This window comes from Hippoglossus hippoglossus, chromosome 7 (assembly GCF_009819705.1).
Source record: "Hippoglossus hippoglossus isolate fHipHip1 chromosome 7, fHipHip1.pri, whole genome shotgun sequence".
NCBI classification, from domain to species: Eukaryota; Metazoa; Chordata; class Actinopteri; order Pleuronectiformes; family Pleuronectidae; genus Hippoglossus; species Hippoglossus hippoglossus.
In genome coordinates, this window is record NC_047157.1 from 21,859,565 (window position 1) to 21,874,911 (window position 15,347).

The window sequence follows — 15,347 nt, forward strand, 5'->3', positions numbered from 1 at the left end:
ATTCCTCCGTCCTCCTCGTGTGGCTGCGTGAGACCAAACTCCTGAAACGACTCATCAGCGGCTGCAAACCATCTTTCACACCACGCGAAGACCGCATTTAAAAAACACACCACACACCATCTCTGTCTGTGTCTTATTCCAATTAAGAGATTCACTGGTCTTGACCTCGGAGTTAAAGTTATTGATCTGTTTTTTAAAATGCGCCTGATTTCGGTGTCATTTTTCCAGCCATCGATTTTACGCATTCAGTTCCTGTCCCTTGTTTTTGTTGTTGTCTTCCTCTGTTGTTCTTGTTGTTGTGGAATGCGTTAGCAGCGCAGTCAGTGTCAGACACAGCTCTGTGATGTGCAGCACTTAAAAATATATAGAGGAGAAAACGGAGGAGAGGTCTTTTTTTTTTTTTTTTTTTCCAGTCTTGCGTGCGCCGGTGGGAGGGAAGATCTGTGCAGTGGAACAGGAGCAGCAGGAGAGGAAGGAGTGGAAGAGCAGGGAAAGTGGGGGAATCTCTGCAAACCCTGGAGTCTCATTCAGCACCAGCCGCCACTGGACAGCGGCTGAACTGCGGAGTTGATCCAGAAACGGGAGATTTGGCTCCAGCAGTCTGGGACTAACACCTCAGGGGCGCTTTGGTTTCCACACTTAGTTAAAAAAAACCACGCTGGTATTTTTGACTCCACACACCTGTCTCTTCCTCCCTCTTTCCTCCTCCTCTTATTCTTTAAAAAAAAATTTGAATTTGATCTGTGCGGCGCTTCAAACAGCAGGCGGGTCCGGAGCGGACTGGAGGGCAAAGACGCAGGAAGAAAAACGCAAAACAGAAAGAAAAGCTGGATGGCGGCAGAAGTTCACTTTCACCACTTTGGACTCACTGGCACGAGGAGGATTTACAGGTAAAGTGCATGTGCTGTCTTTCTCTTACACATCAGCAGCGGTGTGGTTCGGTGGTGGATGTCAGGCATGCATCTGTGTTGTGGCTTCTCTTTGCGCAGATATGACTCTTAGCCACGTCTCCTGCATGGTGGCCTTTTGGGATTGAGCTCTGCCTCACACAGACTTTTACAAACCCTCTCTTTGTGAATGCTGGTGTGTGTTGGTGTGTGTGTGTGTGTGTGTGTGTGTGTGTGTGTGTGTGGTGGGGCCCGAGGTCCCCCCTCTGATCTCGGGCTCAACAGATGAATCGGCTGGAGGCTTTTGGAGCAGGAAGGAGGCTGTGCGTTCCTCCATGGAGCTGATGGAGAGGAGGTGGTGGTTGTTGGGGGGTGCGCCTGCCAACACAATGAACCCCTTCATCAGCTGTATCTATGGGAGCCCCCCCCTCTGCAAGCCCCCCTTCACTCTCTCTCTCTCTCTCTCTCTCCTTTCCGCTCCACTTGGCTCGCTGTTGTTCCTCAAATGGGGAAATCAGAGGAGTCTGTAGGTCCGATCAATGCACAGATGGAGACAGACCAGGTCCATTTCTAACTAATGTGATTCAATTAAGACAGTGGATGTAGGTGCCCCTCGTAAGAACTGCAATTCATCTTTACGTTCAATCATTTTCAAGTGACGCCCTGCTGGGTTCATATGGTTTGGTGACACCACACTGGATAATGCATCACTGTCAGAGATGCTGCTCATGCTGCTGCTGCTGCTGCTGCTTGCGAGGCTGGTGAACACATGTTTCTTTTTTTATGTTCAAACAGTCAAAGAAAAGCTCGTATTGTAATTTCTGGAATAGTGTTTCATGCTGCGCTTTTATTTCCCCTCTGAAAATACTGTGTTCACACACTTGATGACATTTTAGTTGACATTTTTTTTTTCATCAGATAGAGCTGCAGAGCATCGGCCCTATCTCCACTTTTCATTACAGTTTTTAATGGCGGTCTGTGTTTGGCTGGAGGTTTGATAAGTTCCACTCTGTAACCCTCAGGTTCCCTCATGAGTTCCACGTCTACTTCAAATGAGTCACTGGATTTCAATGACTCACGATGATTTGAGATCTGCAAATTCAAATATGTACTTCAAGTCTCGACTAGTAGCAAATGACATCGACTCTCAAAATGAAACACTTCACTACAGAAATGCTGAAGACACAAACATTTTCATTTCAACCATTTCCTTCTGTTTTTTGGAAAAACAGGCAAATTAGATTTTTGTTTTTTTAATCCCTGCAACAAACGCTTTGAAATACCCATCAGGATCCCAATAACACATTTTCCCTCTCTTTAATCATTCATAAATTCCCTCTCACAGTGAGAAACAGACTTGGTGAATCACCGCAGCTCTCCCCTTTGAGCAGCATCCCACTGTCTGGAGTGTAATTCTCCATCAGCATCCACAGCACATGCATTACAGTGATTACACACGAGAAGTTCTCCTCAACCTTCACTGAAGATTAACATGTGACACTGTGGACAAATAAGTGAGAAGCCAGGGGGATTGTAAATATCATAGAAGCTGAAATGATCAGATTCTGTAACGCTGTGGAAACTAAAGCTGCAGAGAACTGAAGTGTTTTTCAAATATCGTTTCTATTACCTGCTTATCAAAAATTAGAGTCTTTTAAGTCAAATTAAACAAAGTTAAATTTCCCACCTCTATTGTCAGGTTCTGACTTGATGGCCTTCATCAGATTGTATTTGAACTTAGTCCTGCTCTTAATGGATTTTATTTCTTTATTTATACCTATAGCTGCAGGTGCATTGCAGTCAAAACTATATGTGTGTGTGTGTATGGCTATAAATATTGTGAAGATGTTTTTGTGCAACCTCCTCCTAATTTCCTGGAAGACATGATGTGCAAAATTTGCAGCAATGACCTTTCTCCTGCCCTGAACCGAGCTCCCTCCCTGCAGCTGCGCACCACCCACAACAAGATCCGCCGATTAAACTGCAGTGTTTGGTTTTGGTTATTAAGGTCATGGTTCGGGGCCACAGTTCAGCCGAAGGTCTGCCAATCAGAGGTGGGATTTGTGCACAGCCTGAGAAGTAAGTGCTGCCCCAGAGACACAGGAACAATTACTTCACAATTTATTGTTGGGAGTGTCAAGCAAAAAAAATTGCATCACAAAAGAAAAAACAACCTTAAGTTTTCCAGTGCTTGAGGAGAATAAATAAAGATTAAGAATATACCAGCTGTTTTCTTTCTAATGGCACAACAAAGTGTTATTTAAAAAAAACCTCATTAATAACTTTCTCCTCGAGACACAGCAACAGAATACGAGTCTGACTGTCAGCCTTTACTTTACCTCCAAATGAGTGTCCTCGCACTCTAATCTGTTCCAGACATGATGATGTTCCCCTTATACCCAGAAAATCACCCATGGATACGTTTACTGTCGTTCTCTTCATTTCTGGTAATTCGTTTTCCATGCTGCTGTGAGTTAGTGTGACATTATAGGAACAGGATGGGATGAATTACGCTCCTCTGTCCGCTTCTCCCCCCTGTTTCTTTTCACACTGAGCTAAAGGCGAGGGCACGCTTCCGTATCCACAGACAGACAGATGGACGGACAGACAGATGGACGGACAGACAGACAGACAAGACAGGCAGGCTGGCACACTGTGGTTCTCTCTGTGCGCGGCTCATCCATTCCTCTGCTGTTCCTTATCACTGCTTCCTAATCACGGAGAGCCCACCCTCTGGATCACCTCCTCCTCTGTCTCCTCCTGGTCGTCCATCTGTTCGTCACAGGGACGTCTGTGTGGCCTCGCCGCGCTGACCACAGTCTGACCATCTCCCAAACAGCAGCAGAGCCTGATTCCTCTCTCTCTCTCTCGACACAATCCTATTTTCCAAAGTGCTGATTCCTTTTTCTCTATGATCCTTTAACAAGCTTTCAGTTCTTTTTTTTTTAAAGGCTTAGTCATTTCTGCCATATGTGTCGCTTGGTAAAATATTTGTATTGCAGACTTTGGACTTTGAAAGTTTCAATCTGCAGTTTTTTTTTTTTTGTTCTGATGCTCTAACATAAATAAGAAAAACAAACTCACTCATCCCAGAGCCAGTGCATGATAGCTCTAGCACGCCTACAGGTTGAACATCTTCATTAGAGGCCTGTTGACACTAATCAGAGATGACATCCACTGGCACTCTGGTTAATTTGGAAGATTTACAACACAAACAATGGAGCAAATAATCTTTCCATCGCAGCAAGACAGCTCCTCATAAAGAAGACGCATTTGACAAGATGTGGAATGAATCTCAGTTTGTTATCAAAGGCTTTAATGCCACATGCTGTCCTCAGCAAAACTGGCTTCAACTCACATTTTAAATCATCTACTTCTCCCGACAGGCAGAGTTCATTCAAACGAGTCGGGATCATAACGGAGCTGCATCACCAACACACAAGTAATAACTCAGATGAGAGTTCTGGTTCCACGTTAAAGACACACGCAAGAGAGATAAAGATTTATAATGAATACTTAAAGAGATGAGATTCTTAGGGAAAATGTCAAAACGACTAGATGTTGAACAATGTTAAAATCCAGAGAAATCCCCAATTTTATTCAAGGTGACGTGCCGTTTCACTTTGTTCGCCTTTCAGCGGCGTCTTATCTGTTTTGCCCGTGTCTTCCCCCCCGCCTCTACTCGAAGTTTAGGTGCAAACAACATATGATGAAGGAAAATCACACAGCTAGCCAGTTAGCCCTGGTCACTCGTAATGCATCACAGTTATTCTTTGCCGTTTACAGCATATAGCTAATAAAACTTTACTGCTGCTTCACAACGTCATCAAACTGGGTCTTTTGTGATTGTTTTGATTGAGAGACCCCTAGTGGCCAAAGTTATTTATTGTGCATTGTTAAAAAACAGTGAACAAGCAGATTTCTCTTGTTGTTAGTTTGTCTCCGTGCTGGTTTCAACTATTAAAATATTTTCTTAACCAAGCACAATAATAATAATTTATCACTTTCAATAATTTTACTCACTTTAAACAATAAAGCCATGGTAAATCACAATTTGTGAATTTCTTAATAAATAGATGATAATTTTGTTGCTGATGTCTCTACTTCTTGATTCAGTGGCTCAGTTCTAAAGTAAAATATTTGTATCTGCAGCTTTGTGAGGACATTAACCTTAAATCTCTCTCACTGGAGGCTTTAATACACACACCCTTAGTAAAACACAGGTTAAACCACAGTCATGGCTCGGTCAGGTTTCATTAAAGATCCTGATTTGGGTTGAAACAACCACTCTGTCAACCATAACCACAGGATCTAGGCTGGTGAAGGTAAAAAGAAACCCATGTTAACTGTCAGAATGAAAATGGGAACTTTAATCTCCAATTTCTTCTGTTATCCGATTCTTCAAAACCTCTTCCCTCTGCGGACTGTGTGGCTCCAACACTTTCTCCTTTTGCTGCTGACGGACATGACTCGTATCTACTTCAACAGCTTCAGCGTAAACATAAGGCGTTTTGGGGATTTAGCCAAAACGTCCGAAGCTGCTGTTTTTCTTAGAAGGGCTGTTTCTGTAAATTCTGCCTGTTGCAGGAAACGTAGTCAAACCAGAAGCTCCTTCCTGTTTGTGTTCTTGTTCTGCCGGCGTTCAGCGTGAAGTAAATCATATTTTCATTAGGTCACCTGTTGTTCTGCTGCGTTTCCGTTTCAGGTTGTTAAATCACATTCTTCTTTTCTTTGGTTTCCTTTTGGTGTTTTTTTTCTCTCTCTCCCGTTATCTTCACCGCAGTGCTCGGTGATTCACGTGTCGCCATAGCAACCTGAGTCTTGTGGATTTGTTTTCATGTGACATCTTTACAGTTTATTTTGCATATGATAAACATATTGTGACCACAGAGGGATTTTAACTGTGGTGCTGTTTGACGGGTATTTTGTGCCTTATATATTATGAATATCTTTAAAATATAAATCAATTTATAGATTAGATTCCTTTTATTTTAAAGGGTTCTTCTGTTTGTGGTTATAAAGCTGTCTCGTCAGATAGATGTTTTCACAGCCTGTTCACCTTCCACATTTATCAACAGTACAACACAGACACCCAGGATTCATGCAGCTGCCGATAGACAGAAATATACTGCAGGACACTCTTGTTCTTTGAACCTCAAAATTCACATAATTTACTTTTATTTGTGTGCAATATAATGTTACTCCCCCCCAAGGGTCATATGGTGCCAGGGGTTGTGATGCCCCCTGGTGGCTCATTAATCAGAGATGTTTCTAAAATAAATATACGTGTTCACGTCTCACGTAGGGGCCCACCTCTGGGTATTTTTTCATTGATATTCACAATGTGCGAGCCTTCTTTCTTTGTCAATGTTACAGCCTGCCCACTACTGATGAATATTTACGAGCACATCTTCAGAATAAAGAGAACTCGATTGTAAACTACCCACCGGTGCCTCAAAAAGAAAAAGTCTCTGTGCAGTCAAAGTTTAAAGCTGTAAACTCCAAATGAACAATATTGCTGATTTTGTGTCTATAACAGTGCAAAAATTATACTTAGAACCAGGTTTAATAAGCTTTTTGAATTTTATGTTTCGGTTTGAATGGAATTCATCGAGCAGCAACGCCGAAAAACTAAATTGTTCATAAAATCCATCATTCAAGATACATTTTCAACATATCTCAACAGCAGAAAATTGTGGAAATGAGAGGGAGGAATTACCTCTCACATAATGCGTGACCTCAGGGCCAGTTCCTTTTAGCTGCAACAGACCACTTCAGATTAGTTCTTGTTCTGCACACCAGCGCCTGGCACAAATGTCTTGCCAGCAGCGGTGGGAAGTGACAGCCGAGTTCCTAAATCCTGCAGTCAACAGCCAGCCAGCTCTCCGCGCACTATTCCTGGCCCTTGATGACAATTTGTGTGCCACAGCGGCTGGCTCCAAAGTAGAGTTCATTTTGTTAATGAATACGATTAAATATGTTCACGAACAACCTTCTTCTCCGAGACAAAGACAACACGATGACTGGATGTTGTTCAACACAAACTGGGACTATATCAACATGATTGAAGAAAGACAGCTCGGAAATAAAGAAATAAACTTTTACCAAAATCGTTTTCTGAGAGAATAGTAAAGTGTTTCTTATGATTTTATATAAATGTATATATATATGTGCAGCAGACTTGTTTCCTAGGCTGCCTGCACCATATCAGGACTACACCGGCTGGCAGCCTACAATCAGCACAGCATGGAGCACGGGGTACTTTCCAGTAATTACTTATTCAACCTGTGGTTTTCAAATTTCAGATAAGACAAAATCCAATGAGAAAAAAACTTTGACGTAAAAGACAAAATATTATTGGTTTTGGCTCAAACAGTTTTCAGTGATTAAATTCGATTAAGCTACAGTTTTATTTGACTAAGATGTTTAGTCGCGTACAACTTGAATTAAAAAAAATCAACTATATATGTTAAAACTAACATTTGACACAGGACTAAGACTAAATTAAAAATAATAGCCGACAAAATCAATGCTCCAGAGAAGAGGCCATGTGGTAGAGAACACTGTAATGAAATATCAAGTCTTGGTCAGTGTTGTCGTGTGACAGGTTTTTTAAAAGGAAACCAACTTACTGTAAATCCTGTACAAACATGGTGAACCAGGTACTAATCTCATTGGGCTCCTGTTCTGTTCCACTGTGAATGATTAGATCCACCATTCGGATCAGATTTTCTCATTAGCCTGCCAATGCCCTGAAGGAAGATAGATGTAAAATGCGTTCATCTTCCCAACTAAACTGGTTCAAAGACCCGTATACAGGCATCACGGCTGCCAGACACTCGACATGATTAATTGCAATCCTATGTTCCCCCTTGTTGTGCCGAGGTCCACAGTCTCCCCAATCGAATATGAACCGATGCAGGGGGGGAGAGCTTGGGATAAATATGAGGAAGCACAATCCCATTGTTTCTGAGCAAAACGCATTAACATATTGACTTTGAACATGCACGCCGGTTATTTCAGGTCACTTAATTGGCGAGCACAAATTAGCTCAGGTCGGATATGCTATCAGTGCACAACAATAAATCTAGGATAAAACAAAACAGTGAAGCAAAAAAAAAATGCAGGGTCATGTTTTATTCAGCATCCCCCTGCCATCTTTGTCAATAGTTCAGTCTGGCAGTCACATTTCACTCCTCCACATCCACAGAGTGTGTTGTGTTTAACAACATTAAATTGTAAAGGGAGATTTCCATTAGAGGCGTTAGTTGTCTCACTCAGTTGTGTTTTGCTTTATAATGGGCCTGTAGGGCTACTACGTGCACTGCAGGTCCACTTAATGGTGTGCTGATCTGTTAGAGCCCATTAGTCAGAGAATCCTTGTCATTGCCCTTGCCCTTCCTCAGCGCCACACTTCAGCTCACCGGTAATGAGATGTCTGTATTTACAACAAGTCCTGATTACTAATGCAGAGCGATGTGGGATACCATGTCTACCACTCCCAGCTTTCATGTCTGACACCTGGAAAGTGGGGGATTAAAATACGGCTACTCATAATGCAAACATGCCCACACACAGAACTGGATGCGGGTGGGAAGTCAGATAAAAACATGCACACTGAAGGAGGAAATACAGAATATATAAATATATGAGCTGTACAATGATAACACAAAAACAGTTATTTTTTCCTACTGATAATGTTTATGTACAAAATGCTAAATTAGACATTTTGTAGGAAACACATTAGCTGCATGGATCATATTGTTTGTGTTGTATTAGAATGTTGTTTCTGATTGAGGGCGGCACGGTGGTACAGCGTTAACATTGTTGCCTCACAGCAAGAAGGTTGAATCCTGGTTGGTACTCTGGGCATGCAGATTGAGGTTAGATTGGCTCCTATGTGTCTTACATGTGGTTTAAGTTAATCAGGTTAATCAGGTTAAGTGGTTATTGGTTTTTACATTGGCCCTGTGATAGACTGATGAGCGTTCACCCTGCGTCTCAGCAAATATCAGCTGGGATTGTCTCCTGCCCCCCCCCCCGCAACCCTCAAAGAATGAGCAGTGTAGCAAAAGGCGTAGTTGTGAGCACTGTTGAGAAAGATTCAGGAAAGATTTTGGTTAAATACTGAAAATTGATGGGTTTAATATCTCTTTGAATATTAAACCAAGACCACAATCTTGCCTAAAGAAATTCAACCTAATTCACTTTCTAACAGAGCTAGATGTGAAGATTTATACCCCCACACATATAAATATATACTATATACACCGTATAAACTATATAAAAACTGGAAACAGGGAGAAACAGCTAATGCTAGGGGCTGATTTGTTGGACAGAGCCGGACTCACAGTTTCCCCGTCTCCTTGTGCTCGGCTTGGTCAGTCGGCTTAGCGTGCAGAGGTGAGAACGGTATCAGGCTTCTCATCCGACTCCCTGAAGACAAGACAGAATAATATTTCCCCCCCAAAAGGTCGAACCTTTCCTTTAACCAAGCACTCGGGCTTGTGTGAGGATCAACAGAAAAATCCTGCTAGAAAGATACAGAGACATTGTAAAAGACTTTAATGAAAGAGGCTTCACATTTTGTGACTTTTTTTGAGTGGATATGTTCATTATCACGGTTTCTCTTATCATCTAGATGTATGTTGCATCTGATAATGATATTAATGTACCTTCCAGGAGACGGGTCGATAATTTGATGTCTTTTTTACATAGAGTATTCGTAAACAATCTTTTTCAGAAGGGTCAGCTCATTTTCTAAACTGTTGTAGAAGCTCAAGAACGAATGTAATTTGTTTTAATTATGTTCAATGCAGATGAACAGAGTAAATATTGTTTTGTTCTCGGTGTGAAAACCTTCAACCCGAAGTTTGATTTAGTGAGCGATGACTGACCGGTCATATTTCCTTCAGCGTCGCAGAGTGAACGGAGAGAGGGCGTGGACCGAATATTCAATGAGCTGCTTGTGAGCCACATTTGTTCAATGAGTGAAGAGACCTCTGACTTCCCGTCTGACTCACACAGCGCGTCCTGTCTTTGTTTACAGCGTGGCTGTAATGGGGGCTCTGCAGACTCTCCTCAGTCAATACAAACACCATTCCAGACCCCGGCTGCTTCATAACTTGGCAGCGTGAAGCACATGCACATTAACACACACACGCACACACGCACACACACACACACACTCAGCAGCCCTACTACAATGCCTCCGGCTGTTCTCCTCTGGATGTCTCATCCATGTAGAGAAATATTAGTACATGGTATGGAGTGCATTTGATATATTGGGACGTTCCACTAGATTTAGCTCCACTTGCACCACCAACACACTGGAGGCTGCGAGGATAAGATTAATGGCCACTTTATTAAAAAATGCTACATCAAAGGAAAACATTTTGTATTCAAACTGTCGTCTGCGGCTGATTTATTTTGAAAGGATGTGACCAAATATGAATATATTAATCAGATATGAAGAGATAATGCTCCCTGAACAGATACGAAGAGCCGATCTGATCTAATAAACGTCAGATTGAAACTTAGATCCTGATGAAATTGTTTGTGTGAACAGGAACTTCAATTAGACAAGGCACCACTTTGTCATCGTGCATACATCATCACAAACAAACTAGTGTGAATCTCAATACGCTCCATTGAGTGGAACTGCCTTCCATTTCGATCTGACTTAGCTGTGAGGTTCATATTTTTTATGGTTCACTGTGAAATGTCTAAACCCATTGGATGGATCGCTGTGACATTTGGAGGAGACGTGATCCCTTAACTTTCCTTCTAGCTTCGGCATCAGGTAATAAAAGTTAGAAGTTTAGTTTCAGACCGGATGCGTCATCAACAAAACCCCCAGCTGTACTGAGTACTGGAGTTTAGATGTAATAAGAAAACTTTTTATTACATTACTATTACATGTCATTTGGCTTTTGTCCATACAAAATCTACGTGGGGCCATTCAGGGGTTCAGTTTCTTGCCCAGGGACACTTCGGCATGCAGATGGGGAAGACTGAGGATCGAACCGCCGACTTTCTGGTTGGTGTACGACCACTCTACCCCACAGCAGCTTTGGCATGTTAACAAGAGCACGGTTCACTTCTTAATCTTAATCTTTCTGGGTGAAGCTTTTCTGGAGACGGGTGGTGATTTATTATCAATACCCGATGGATCACGGAGACATGATACAAGTTATCTGTTGTATTGTCACCAAATCTGAGCTCTAACCACAAAACAGTGCAGGATAATCCTATAAAGTCAAAGTGGCTGCATACCAGTAGATTATACGTGGAGTTTCTCTAATGGACAAGTATTTCTAAACCTTTTATTTTCTCACCAAACCATTGTTGTGTCTCTGACCCCGAAGAACATCAGTGGATTCTGACAAAGGTATTTTCTTAACTCAACCTTGAATCTTACAGATATTTCAAAAGAGAACAGGGAGATCTCTGTTATAACATAAATACGTTGGATACTCTTCTCTTCTCTATTTCCACATTACCTAAAATATATTTGCTCTATTCCTGTTCGTGTACATGTACTGTATATGTAGGGATGTTAGACTAGAAGGAGCTTAACAAGAGCAGGTATTTCACCATCTTACAACCGGATCTAAAATAGCGCTGTCTCTCACAAACTGTAATTAGGTGCATCGTGAGAACAAAAGGCCACCCTCCTTCCAGGTGTGGGCACTCCAGCAGCCAGTCTTCCATTACAGTGTATTAGAGTGCAACAGCAACCACCCGTACAGACTCCGTTCAGGCTCTCTAATGAAATGCTCCATCTCTGTCATCAGACTGCCATTTTCACGATCTATTAAACCTCATACATTCATTGCACTGTTATGCATTATGTGCCATTGACTTCTGCTATCCCGCAGCATTGTTTCAATTACGAGGAGGAGCGGCGGCCGTTTCGGAGCCTCATCAGGGAGTCATATCATGATTTTACATTTAATGGAGTTCCTTTTTTTCTTTTTCGTTCAAAGAGTTCAAGATTGTTTTTTTAATTTCCCACCTTGTGTCCTGACCTTCCCTCTGTACAAATTAAGGCAGAGTTATAAACAGAGGATCAGTGGCTGGAGTTTAAAATGTGTGTGTTACTTTGATGTTAATGTGTTTAGCAGCCACCAAGTCCTACACACAACACACTTTCTCCCAAGTTGCACTCCACACAAATGACCACAGGGTTGAATTTGGGAATAATCTCCACCAACAGAGTGGTGGGGCTGCATGTAATGGCACAGCTTAGATGTTTATTGGAATTTAGACCACAGTATTTGCCCACAAGGTACAAAATAAATTATAAGTTTCCAGCTACTTGGATCATGCGATGTGGCAACTTCCGGAAGCAAAAACAGGAACGAGCAAGCTCCATCGTAGGATTTGATAAACACTGAGTTGATTTAATGAGGGTATTTCCATTTAATGCTGCTTTATATATCATCTCCAGCACATTGATTTGACAGCTGTAGTCACTGGTTACTTTTCAGACCAAGATTTTACTTTTGAAAAATCTTATGAAATGAAATGCATTCTCTCTCGGCTTGTGACTCCTGACATGTTGTTTGCACCTAGAGTTTGTGCTGGTGCACCTAAAGTTAGAAAAAGTTCGGTGCAACCAATGTAACAAGTTAGTCTGGAGCCCCGCAAACACTTTCTCCTTCCTCTCCAATCATAGATCATCGAACATTCATGGGAAAGAACGAGAGGCTAATCCAATATCCCGCTGCCCACACTTCATCACGGTGTGACAGAGATGCAGGGATGATTAAAGCACTGAGCGCAGATAGGGCGTTTTTATCAAGTAATGAATGTGTGCTTACTTTTTAGATGTTTATTTTTAAGATTGATCATTCTCTGATGACATTTCTAAAATGGTAAGATCACAACAACTTGAAATATATTCATCAGCTCATCAGCAGAAAGTTATTGAATAATGTCGGACATTTTTTAATAATAATATCAAACACTCGTCTGGTTTCAGTCGCTCAAACTATTTGGGATTTGTTGCTTTTTTCTGTTTTATATCAACAGAATGTGGGAAACAAATCGATTGTGATGAATATTTTCTCTCGCAATTAAAAGACTAAATGATTAATAGGGTTTTCCAGACCATAATATCAAGCAATCAATACAAGAAAATAAATGTTAATTGCAGGTTTAATAAAAAAACTGGTGAAATCCATATTAACCTATAAGCATAATGTAGCAATAGCAAAATCATTTAAAACAAATGATAAATAATAACATTACATATCCAGTCGTTAACATAATCAAATATTGTTAAACCGTAGAAAACATGCAGCTATTAAAGGATGTTTCTCTGGTATTTACCGATCAAATGTTTGAGCTTCATGAATCTCTAATTCTAAGATTGTTTAACGAGCCCGTTCAACCAGAGGCTGTGAGACACGTGTCTGTTGTGAGAAGCTCAGGATCATTAGAGGCTAAAGTCGGAGAAGTTGAGGTCAGCGGCTGTCGGAATGAAAACATACAACCTCAGTGGACGACATGTATATGCACCATAACTAAAATGATTAGTTTGGTTTGATAGATGAATAGAAAATTACTTGGCAACATTTGGTTTTAGTTAAAAAAATGTGAGGATTCACAGATTTTTTTTTAAACATCTTAGGGTGTTTACCATGCCAATATTTGGTATCCTTTTTCCCCAGAACACCATTACCTTTATGACCAGACAATTTGTTTTTCACTTTTTTTAAAAATTCTACTCTGTGAAGTTTTGAAGCAGTCTCACGGTTTGATCAAGCCAGAACTTTTTAGATGAAACAAGAAAATAACTGATTAATTAATAAATTAGTAGATAATTGTTAGTTGTAGTTTCACTATTCATGAACTATCCAGTGATTTAAACTCTGATTAAATTTAAATCTACTCAGCCAGACAACCCTCAGCAAATACTCAGAAAACAATCTGATCACATTTTCAATCTCCGCTGACATATGTGATCCCCTGATTGTCTGCAGCACTGTGATTCAGCTTAAACAAATAATAATGCTTTGTGAAATCCCTTTGTAAATTATTTTCATACACTTGCATCTCCCCCCCTCCCCCCCTCTCCTTGTCGTATGGAACATGCCTAATCTACTTAAAAGAAGTTGATAGACTGGTAATATTAATGAGAGTTGCTCGGCCATCTGAGGATCTGTCTTCATTACGAAGCGGATCTGGAGAGGGTTTCTATTAGCTCACTATCAAGATGGGGATACTGTGAGGAGGAAATTACGCATGTCACAAGACAAAGTGCAGGCGGCCCCACGGCTCAGCCCAATGGAGGATGAAAAGCCTTAATCAAAAACAAGGACTACCGGTGACAGGGTGCCATGATCGCCCCATGTGTCACAATGGAGGAGATTATATCCAGCCTCTGACAGCCTGACGGGTCCCTGTGCGAGTTTGTGGCGAGAGGAGAGGAGAGGATGGCACCGTGCCTCTCCTCTCCTCTCCTCCTCTTTCCTCCCTTGGTTCTTCACCAGCGATTGTCTTTCCCAGATTTGGGTCGTAATTTTTTTGTCTCATTTGCAAGGGTAATAACACTTACTGTTCTTAGAGAGATAACAGCAGCCGAGCGAGCCCCAGGAGGACCGTACCCATAACTCGCCAACACGGCTCCACAATAAATTACAGTTATAATGGAACTGAAGGTGTTTTTGTGTAAAGTGTCTTCACTCAATTTTAAAGGTCATGCTCCGTCGGAATGGGAATTCTGTTTATCGCATCAACTTCCTGTTTGTCTCTCTTTTCCTCGTCACATTACTTCCATGAATAACTTAGTCAGCAGAGCTGGTTAGAAACATTCTTTGTTAATTTCTGACACTCGTATAAAGTACCTAAATCAGCCAGGTACCACTATGGGGTGAACTACAAGCATTGCTTTTTATCCTATTGTGTGTCTGGTGCAGCTAAGAGGGAATCTTTATTAATAGAAAAAGTTCCCTGGAAAGAGAAATGATCATAACTTTTGCCTGACCTTCTAAGTAAAAGTTCAGTGACTCAGTTAGTCTCGGAAGTTGCTTTCAGAGCTGCACTGAACTCCAGGTATTTTCCTGAAATTATCCAAAGAGGCTGTATGAGAGTAATTTGCTCTGGACACTTTCTCATTTTCCTGCAGCCCCCTGGTGAAATGACCGGAAAATGTCAGAGTAATCCCATGAGAGATATATCAGGAAGATATCCAGAAGAGAAAAAGTCACTGTGAGGGAGTCAGTGTGTTGAAGACGTTTCTAACACGAGACGGAAGAGGTGCCACACATGTAGAAGAGTCTGACAAAGATGTGACTGACCTGAAATATCTCCTGATGTATTCTTCATATGTGAACTTCAGGAACGGGGAAACATTACATCCATGATGCTGAAGTAAAGAAAACTCTGTGGGTGATGGTCTAGTAATTCATGGATGCACAGCTTCATCAGAACACGACACCTGCCTGTTGATCC

The 15,347-nt window shown here is 41.5% G+C and overlaps 1 protein-coding gene across 1 annotated transcript in view; it reads left to right on the top strand.

The window, feature by feature from the left end:
* The first annotated feature begins 414 nt into the window (after window positions 1–414).
* The window catches only part of LOC117764409 (metabotropic glutamate receptor 4-like), a 161,509-nt gene continuing 146,576 nt past the window's right edge, over window positions 415–15,347 (top strand). Inside the window, exon 1 of the mRNA XM_034590153.1 lies at window positions 415–890. The gene's annotated coding sequence lies outside the window, so the exon portion shown is untranslated. The remainder of the gene's footprint in view (window positions 891–15,347) is intronic.